Consider the following 10,101-nt stretch of genomic DNA (forward strand, 5'->3'; position numbering starts at 1 on the left):
AGCCGCCACACGTGAAGCTTATTTTGGGTTAATTTTGAAAAACTTCATTGAAGTTTTTCATGTCTTTCACGTTTTAATCTCGGATGGAAACCCAAAATAATGCACAGAAAGACATGTATATACCAAACGGTCTTCGGACTGTCCAGATCTTATGTCAAAAGCTCAATACGACTATTAATTGTTAGAGCTACGAGAAGATCTTCTCAGAAAGACTTGCCAAATGGGCCCCTAGGTCAAGCGCACAATACCTCACCCGGGTTGTCATTTGTCAATGTACCGGCCCAACCCGATAGACCCCATTAGACCAACTAATTATAACCGGTTTGAGATTGGTTTATATGGTCCACTCGATTAATGCCCAAGTTAAATTATGTAATGTGTAATGCATATATACAATAAATATAAGTCTCCATATAAGAAGGCTTCATCTTCAAATACGTGGCTATTTCCCAGTCACAGAAAAAAGGGATGAATAAATTTTTTATTTAGATTAAAAATTTGCTTTATATATTTTAATAATAAACTAACTTCATTAATTTCTTAACTCAAATAAAAAATCCAATAGAAACACGGGTCACATTCTTTCAAGTTAGGTGGGTTGCTGATTACATATTAAATCTAAATCTCTTACTAGAAGACCATTAACTAGTATAATGGATGACAAAGATACCCCAAGCTTTTTGTACATATATTTCATATTTTATTTGCAATAACTTTATATAAAATATCTAAAATCATCATTTTATAGAAAACACAAAATAAAATATTTTGAGAAGAGAAAAAAATAATTAGTAGATTTTTTTGAGATACCAATCTAAAGGTGTTTTACGTATAATTGACATTTATCAAGCCATTTAATAATAGGGAAGATACCAATTAGCTTAGGTGGCATTTGATAACACTTTTGACCTCTTAAGTTTGAAAATATTATTTTTCAAACACTAGATGTGTTTGGAAGTGTATCTGAATTTGAATTTGAAATGAATCTTCAATCTAAAATAATAAGACCTAGGATAGGCATTGGACGTGTTCAAATGCGTTTTAGTTTTAGCCAAGAAATCCAAAATACCCTTTAATTAAAGACATGCTTGTGTTTCTCCCTCCCACAATTCATCTTCTCCACTTGACACAGCAGCAAATCAGCGGCGGCAGTGATTTCTTTGACATTCTCTCTCTCTCTCTCTCTCTCTTTCTCTCTCTTCTTCTTCTTCTTCTTCTTCTTCTTTTGTGGTCTCGCGGCTTCCATCCTTTGTTTTTCATTTTCAACCGCTGCTGCAATTCTCGATAGTGGCAACCTCTCTCTCTCTCTCTCTTTCTCTCTCTGACCTTCCCAAGAGCTTCAGCGTCAACTTGTTCAAATCGAGAGAGGATGATGATCTCAAAGAGCTGATTCGAGTTGCTTCCAAGAGGAGCTTGGAGAATCATATTGAAATGGAACTCAGACAACAATTGGAACAGTAGCAATTTTGATTTTCTTTTTTTTCCCTGAAAGTCGATTACTGATTAGTGGAATAGAGTTTATGTCCATTATTTTTAATTGAAAAAAAGAAAAAACTGAATTGAATCTGTAATAGTCATGGCCACTGCGCACTGGAAAGATCGATCAAAGGGAATTTCAGTTGATGGGAATTTTTGAATGGAAAGATTTATGGAAAAATTGCCAAGGTCGATTACATATTTTATTTATTATTTTTTTATTAGATTTTATTCAAAATTTTCAATATTGTTTTGATTTTAATAAATTATTTTTAATTTTTTATCATTTCCTATTCTAAGGATAAAATAGTGAATTCATGAAATTTCAGATATTGAAGGTTTGGTCCAATACAAACAGACGTATCTATTTAGAGCCTCTAAAAAGTAGAAAATCACTTATGTTTTTTTTTCAGATTTTAGATAAAAATAATATCTTTTTAACTTTTTCAAATTTCAGATTTGTCAAACGCCACCTTAATTGATAAGATATTTGTTTGGTTGTAGTGAAAATTTAGGATCAAAGACTAGGAGTGATATAGCTCGGGCTAAGTTAGACCAGGGTCCAACCCTACAAATTTTATATTATATGTATTTAATATATGCACAAAATTTATTTTATAAATTATATAATATAAAATATTATATTTATATATAAATATAAAATATAACATATATAAATATGAACGCCAAATCTAAAGTATTGGGCATAGGTCCAGCCTGGAAATTTGCAGGCCTTTATGTGGGCTCAAGTGATCACCCCTATTGACACCTGCCTTCATCCAGGTTGGAGGTTGTGGTTTCCCCTGTTGTGCCTCATCCATAATAATAATAATAATAATAATAATAATAATAATAATAATAATAATAATAATAATAATAATAATAATAATAATAATAATAATAATAATGTAGCTGGCTCAAAACGAGTTGAACACGAAAACCGCTTTTACATGGGTTTGACCCAATTAACAGAGGAAACTAGGAAGCTGACCCGACCCATGGGTCAGGCTAGTGCGGATTTACTACTTAACCCGAAACATTGACATTTCTTCCTTCCTCCCAGAGTCCCAGACTAGTGGTCTAATCACGTGCAAAAACTGTAGGAGAGAGAGAAAGAGATCCACTTAAATGGTGTAAGCGGTATTGCTTGTCGCCCTCCGGCCTCAACTTCCCTGGTCCTACCCTTCCTTGGTTGCACCGTCAACAATACCACTTGCCGCAACCTGGCGTCGCATTCCACTATTTAAAGCCTTCCTGTTCCTGCCGCAATCTCTCTCATTACTCATTCATTAGGGTCCAGAGCTGCAGGCTGCCTCGTCTTGACATGAAGAGAACCAAAAATTCTTTTTTCTTCACCGCGTGGAGGATTTGGGCGCTGCTTTAAGACGTATGTTATGCCATTTAACCAGTGAGGGAGGAGATTTTATTGAAGAATCAACGGGTCTCGTCTATAGCTGTATAGCACAGTGGCATAACTTGCCACGTGTAATTTAATTAGTAATCTGGGGCCCATACGGGCCTTAGCTTACTTTAATGTTCATATCAAATATCGGCGCGATCACATGGTTGATATTAATTCTTGTGATTTGGGAGCTCCCAAAGTCCCAAGCTCGTGTGTGAGAGAGAGAGAGAGTAGCATCCGGCATCCGCCACATCTTGTTAGTGGTCCGGAACCTGATTCTTTTGAATAAAGGTTAAACGGCAAGTTATGTGGACATAAGGCCGATTCATCTTGTGGCCTTGGATCCAAGCTTTTGCTTTGTACGAAAATGGTAATGGATACTCGAAGCTCATTAGATTTGGTTCCTTTTGCAGGGCAATTTTATTTGCACTGATGCCAATTCTGAGTGTAATATGAGTTCTGACTTTCTTGTCTATTTGCACTGCAAATCAAGTTATGTAAACCCTAATACGGAAAGGAAATTAATTAGGTGAATTCTCAAACAAAATGAACCTCAATTTACACTACCATGCATTTACTAGTGCAAATAATGAATTTGAACTGTAAATAAACCTTACAAGCAATTTTTGGCAATTGTTAGCATCATAAGCTTGACTGTCAGGAACTTTTTTTTTTTTTTGTTGGTAATGATGGGTATCAAAGATAAGTGCATATATTCATCCTTATTCGGGTAAATGAACTTTCTTAATGGAAACTAGATATTATAAATTTTTCGGATCAAAAATGTCCCCCACAACATGAACTTATGTGGATACATTTCATTTTATGGAATCCTTCTCAGTTTGGAAGGAGTAAATACAAATTTGTAGAGTTCAAAATGCATTTATATTATACGTATTTGTATTTGTACTCCTTCCCTATATAGTAGCATAGTTCACTTCTTGCTAACCCTTCTTTCCTTCTTGAGCTAATACCTTGATTGATACAGAATTTCTGGCCTGGCACCGACTGATGGTTCATCTTCTTCATTCATTCTGGGCATTATTTCCTTCTTTGCTCCACTTCTTCCTTGTCCATATCTTTTGTATTCACTCTTTTGATAAGTTTTGTTTCTTTGTAACTTTAGTTCTGCTTGATGAGGTCAAATAAAAAAAAAAAAGCAAACAGCAGAGAAGCTTCCATTAATTATTTGCAAGCCAATCAGCAGAGAAGTTTCCTTTTCAGAGTGTACGAGTAAAGATTATTTCCTTAGTCGTCTAAGCATGTGATGTGTATTCTTCCTTTCACACTTCAAACAAGAAAAAGAAACAATTTACTTAATAACTTTCACACTTATATTTTCTATCAAAGCAAATACAGTCTTAATTTTAAGTTGGAGAAACAATATAGTGGCTTCATCTAATTTGTAAGAATGTGTTTGGTTGTAGATACTCGGTAAGAATGTGATTTTGTAGTGAAATGAAGGTAAATTTGTTTTCTATTATCCATTTTTACATTCAAAATGAAAGCAAAAGTTTCACACAAAATTGACCAATGTAGAATAGGTTGGTTCTAGCATTGAGATGAATATTTGCACGCATCACAACCAAACAAGACATTATATAAATCTCTCAGTACAGAACCGAATCAGATCTACAGTTTGAACAAATTAGCATTCACACCAGTGCATTTATATTTTGCACTCTTACCAAATGCAACATTAGATTCAAAGTAGGTTACTTTTTTTTGTTATATTGTTTTAATTATTTAATTTCTATTTTAAAGAAAAAAATAATTTATATTTCTAAAATTAGAAGGCAATTTATTTATCCAGTAGTTAAATGAATGAACTTGAAGTTTCCAACCACTGACATGGGAAAATGGGCCTATAGTACTTGCAGGTGAGTCCCAGGGGGTTTAAACTCAACTGCATTTTGTGTGCATTGAAATGGCTTCATCTCTCAGTTTTTTTTTATGGGGAAAGCAAACCATTTAATCAAGCAGGTTTTTTGATGGAGGCATTGATTGTGGATAGGACCCATCCAGTGACCATTCCTGATTCTCTGAACATGGACATGTGAGTAATGGAAACCCTACACACATGAAATAAATATAGACAATGCTACTGCTGCTTGCCCTGAAATCACAAAGGTCAAAGGACAAGGTTAAATACCCCACTAACTCACATGACACATGCATTTGCACTATAACCCTTTTTAAGTTTGTCCTTTTGTGATTTAATAGCCTTTGCCTTCCTAGCATTCCCACATTTAGAGTATGGTAGCTTACAGTACAGTTCATTCATATCTCAATAGTTGTTTTGGTTCATGCCATTGAATCCAACCCTAACTGATCTGACTCAAATCCCAACTGTACTGAACTGGTGCTTGGGTTGAGGAATGCATATTTAAGGTTGGGCTTTGGTTGTCAAACCAGGTTTGAAGGTTGTGTTGGACAAGATTGCTCTTGGGTTAATTTGTCATTCTACACTTAAAAGCCAGCTAGCTCCACCAATTTAAGGTTCGGATGTGGGAGGAGGGTTGTGTAAGGTTGGCAGTCGGCATTAAAACTTTTTTCAAATTCCCATGATCAATCTTTCTATACTTTAAACAGAACGAAATGGCAAAACAGGATTCATGTAACAGGTCCTATATATTTATTTAATTGGGATAAGGCTTGGATGATGATGATAATAATAATTTAGCCAGCTTGTACTGGCCTAAACCCAACCCAACCTGGAGACATTTTTTGCTTCCATACTTTGCATGCATCCTTCTAAGAACCCCAATGATAGATACATAATCAGTACTGTACTAAGGCTTGAATTTTTGTTTTTGGGTTGTGCCATCCTTCATTGAAGGAGTGAATATAAACTCAACTCAACCCACCAAAATTGAAGCTGAATTAATATGAAGGGATGCCATATTCATGACTTGGGTGTTGATCAAAAGAATTTCCAAAGCAGTTGCCAATGATGCACTCATTTACATGCTCCACAAGCCATCACACTCTATGGCATAGATCCCTGTTTAGTGGTCGGGGACAGAGGGCCATGAGTGGGTGAGAGGAGCCTTTGGAAGGTTCATGGCTCCGGCTTCCATCATTTTCTTTCATTGGCAAGCACATCCCAGGATGTTCTCCACAGGGAGCAGCTTATATCACAGTATCCCTACAGCAGATGTAGTACTAAATTGCCTCTCTCTCTCTCTCTCTGGGGCTCGGCAGTCACATCCAATTTCAGTCCAGAGTCCAAACAGAACATTATCCTTGTCATATTCCGCCCCTACAAAATACCTTTACTGTAACATGCAAGACCCATCAGTGTACCTAACTCTCACGACAGACATGACCAACCAACTCATTGATCTAGACCATTTGTAAGGTAACATCTTGGACGGATCATAACCTGCAACTTTGATGGCTGTAATGCACACCCAACCAGGGGCGGAGACAGGGGGTGGCGGAGGGGAGCCATGGCCCCCTCTATGCTTTCAAAATTTCCTTTAAATCTATTTAAGTTCTATTTGTATTTTAGCCCCTTTATTCTAGCTTTTGACCCCCTTATCCATGTTTTCTAGGTTTTGGCCCCCTTCAATAAAAAATTTTAACTCCGCCCCTGCACCTAATTCGGCTCCATTTCCACTGTAGCTTTCCTGAGCCTTAGATAGCTCTACGGCTCCTCAATGGGCGGGCCTTTTGGGAGGGCTGAAGTTTTGATCGAATTGCTTTAGAGGAACCACTAAAAAAAGCTTGAACAAATCAGCCATATTTTTGGCTGAAAGATAGCTATTCTGGGCTTTCCGATCAGTCTCTAAAGCCAGAAGCCAAATTAGGGTCTAAGTGAACAGAACTACAGAAGTACAGAGCCTTAGGTGTGACAATTAATTCAATCTTGACGATAGAAAAATTTAGGCCGTAATTGTGGTGTTGAGTTCCTGTTTTGATTGATTTTGTGTCACATTTAGCAATTTGACTTTAACATACAAAAAGCATATTCGGTTGGATGGTACTTTTAGCTTCATATAGCCATACTACATTTTACACTGATTTTGGTGTACATTAACATCAAAAAGATGCTTCCGATATTTGGGGGAATTTCTACTTTGGTCGTCTTATGTGGTGTTTGGTTGTGCTTAACAAGGAAGTGTATGATTATGTCTTTTTATTTTTTCATTTTTTATTCCATATCGTTTTTACATACATTTAATAGATACTTCAAGTTCCCTCTATTCTCTTTTCCAATCATATCTTTAAAAAATAGATTCATTTTTCTTTCCTAAATTATCTCTAATTCTTATTTATCTTCTCCCTAAAACTCCACCCATTTATGCCCATGATTTATAGGAATTTATGAATGATTTCCAATTCCCCTCTATTCTTCCACTTTATATAATTTTATACACTATTTCCATTTCAGGTTATTATTTAGATGTTTAAATACAAATGAGGATCAACCCAACCTTTTTTACTATTTTAAAGTTGTTAGTTGTTACCTTAATAAATTAGCTTCACTACCTTAATTAAATTAAATTAATTAAGAGAAAATTTTGATACGGATGCACCGAAAATACGCCATTTTCAGTCATCTATTCATAATATGCCACATCATCTAATTGCTTAGCATGTTAAATAGATTAAACTTGTGTCCCGGTTGTCTTATGAGTCATTTATTTATTTTTCTTTTTTATTTATCAAAATATTAAAAAAAACAATTCTGTAAAGTTGTAGCATATTTTTTTCTTTTCTTTTCTAATTCAAACCCCCTTTATCTCTCCTATAAAACCCTCATTGCTTTCTCGCCCTCCAACGATCTGTTAGGATGTTTTCTCACTTCTTCCTTCCATAAGATGGAGGGAGAGAAAGAAGGAGAATGCTTTTTCGATCTCATTTATCTATATATACTAAGAATGACTCCTGTACTAAGCACAAGACCGTTAATCTGAATTATCTCGATTTTTAAATTATTTATATTAGACATTTAGGTTAGGCTTTTTATTTGATTTAAGAGCCTTGTCATGTTTTATCTAGAGAATGACCCCACACTAAGGGGCAACTATATTATCATTTAATTTGAAAATTACTATTTAACTATAAAAAATTAAATAAGAAAAATTAACATGGGTCTTATATCTTTGTAATTAACAATCTATTTTGACCTACTTTGTTTGAAAATCGCTATTAATTTTTGTTGTTTTTAATATGATTTAAGAGATTAAATAAGGTCTTATTTGTAAGCAGTAAACCACTTTAGTTGCTATTTACTATTTATCTATAAATTTATTTTTAAAAGCTAAATTAGGTTACACTTCCAAAAAAGTTAAACCTAGTTTGTAATTAATAAACTATTTCATCTTTATTTATTTTTATTTTTATCCATTTAATATTTTGAATATTTTAAGTTCAATTATTTGTTTAATCCTTACTTTTGAAATGGTTGTGTTTGAAAAAAAATCAGTTATTACCATAACATTTGAAGTGGCCACTTTTTAGGGATTAGGATGCTAGGTGTGTGAATTTTAAGAGAGTGGAATTATCACTTTTTTTGTGAGTGGATACTATTTTAAAAGTGAGAGTTTAACCTCTTCTAGAATTCTATCTATTGAAATTTTACAATACCATGTGTTTAAAGGGTGGAGGCGGTTGCCTGAAGACCTTCCTTTACAATGCCACATGTCCACGTCACCCTGCCTCTCCTTGCTCCATTACTGCACTCTCATTAACTCCCTCTCCTCTACTCTTCCCACCACTCCTATTAAGCCAACTCAGCACCCTCTATCTCCATTTCCTAATTAGCTCAATATATTATACCTAAGATCTTTCTACCTCTACAACTCATGTTTCTCACTATCTCTACCCAAATAACTACTCTCTTTAATTAGCTCAACTCATCTCTCTCTCTCTCTCTCTCTCCCCCCCCCCCCCCCCCCCCCCCCCCCCCAAGAGCATTACTATCCTATCAAGAAGTTTCCTTAATAAAAACAATTAGTTTGCGTTGATTTTTAATTAGTGAAAACCAGCCAACTCAGGTTGTGTTAGTTTGCGTTGATTTTCAATTTGGTTAGTCAATTCAAAAGAGTTAACTTAAAAAATAAAATTTAAATTTAAAAATTACCAAATGGAATTATTAAAAAATTAAATTTATGATATAAAATATTTTAGACTAAGAAATATGGGAATTTTTCCACTTACTTGTATTAAAAAATTATATTAAAAATATAAAGTATTAATATGTATCTATATTTGGTCAGGTCATTCAATTTTGGTTGATTTACAAATGGCCAAAGCAAAACTGATCCAACCTGGTCAGGTTGGGAAATTGTTGAAACAAAGCTGACCATAAATACTAGAAAGCCGACCAACTCAGGTCGAGTTGGTTAGTTTCATCAGTTTGATGAACAACCTAAGTTGAAATTAATTATTGTTATTTTTTATTATAAACAAATTATTAAAAGTAGTATATAAAATACAAGGAAAAATCTATGATGCAGAAAAGATATGGTATCAAAAGAGTTTTGACCAATCAAAATCCACCCATGAATTTTGATAAATAATACCTAATTGGCTAGCACGTTTATGATAGAAGTTGATTGGTCAAAAAAAATTCAGATATCATATCTTTCCCATATCATAGTCGAACTCAAAATGTAAATAAATATTACTTATTTAAAAGTTAAAAATATAAAACAATTATATACTCTTATGTATTTCTTTTGTTTAGCTTTTGCTTAACAAATTCCCTTGTTAGTAATCTACGAAAGAATGAATACATGAAAGACAAAGAGAAAGTATGAAAGAAAATAAGGAATACAAACCCCAAAGCAACATCTCTACCTGTTCTGTTCATTCAACTACTGATTACTCATTACTACAAAGAGAGAGAGAGAGAGAGAGGCAACAACTTGGCCTAATATTTGCAAAGTGTCAATCAACTGGTTTGTAAGGTCTTCTGTTGTACTATATTATAAAGTGACTAGGTCCCATGTCAACAACCCTCTCCTCCCATTCTCCCTTCTTTCTTTTCTCCTTAAACCTTTCTTCTTTCTCCCTTACACCTTCCATGTAGCCACGTGGCAGCCCTCTCTTGTACACTAAAGTGTCACTCCAAATCTCTCTCTCTCATGTTCTCAATCACTTAGCCAACCCCCTCCTAACATTTATCCTAAACTATCTCTTCCACCTAAAATTCTTTCTAAAACACCTCTTAATCTATATTGCCACGTGGCAGCCCTCTTTTCTTCACTAGA

This window comes from Nelumbo nucifera, chromosome 1 (genome assembly GCF_055504915.1).
Source record: "Nelumbo nucifera cultivar China Antique chromosome 1, China Antique-T2T, whole genome shotgun sequence".
Classification (NCBI taxonomy): Eukaryota; Viridiplantae; Streptophyta; class Magnoliopsida; order Proteales; family Nelumbonaceae; genus Nelumbo; species Nelumbo nucifera.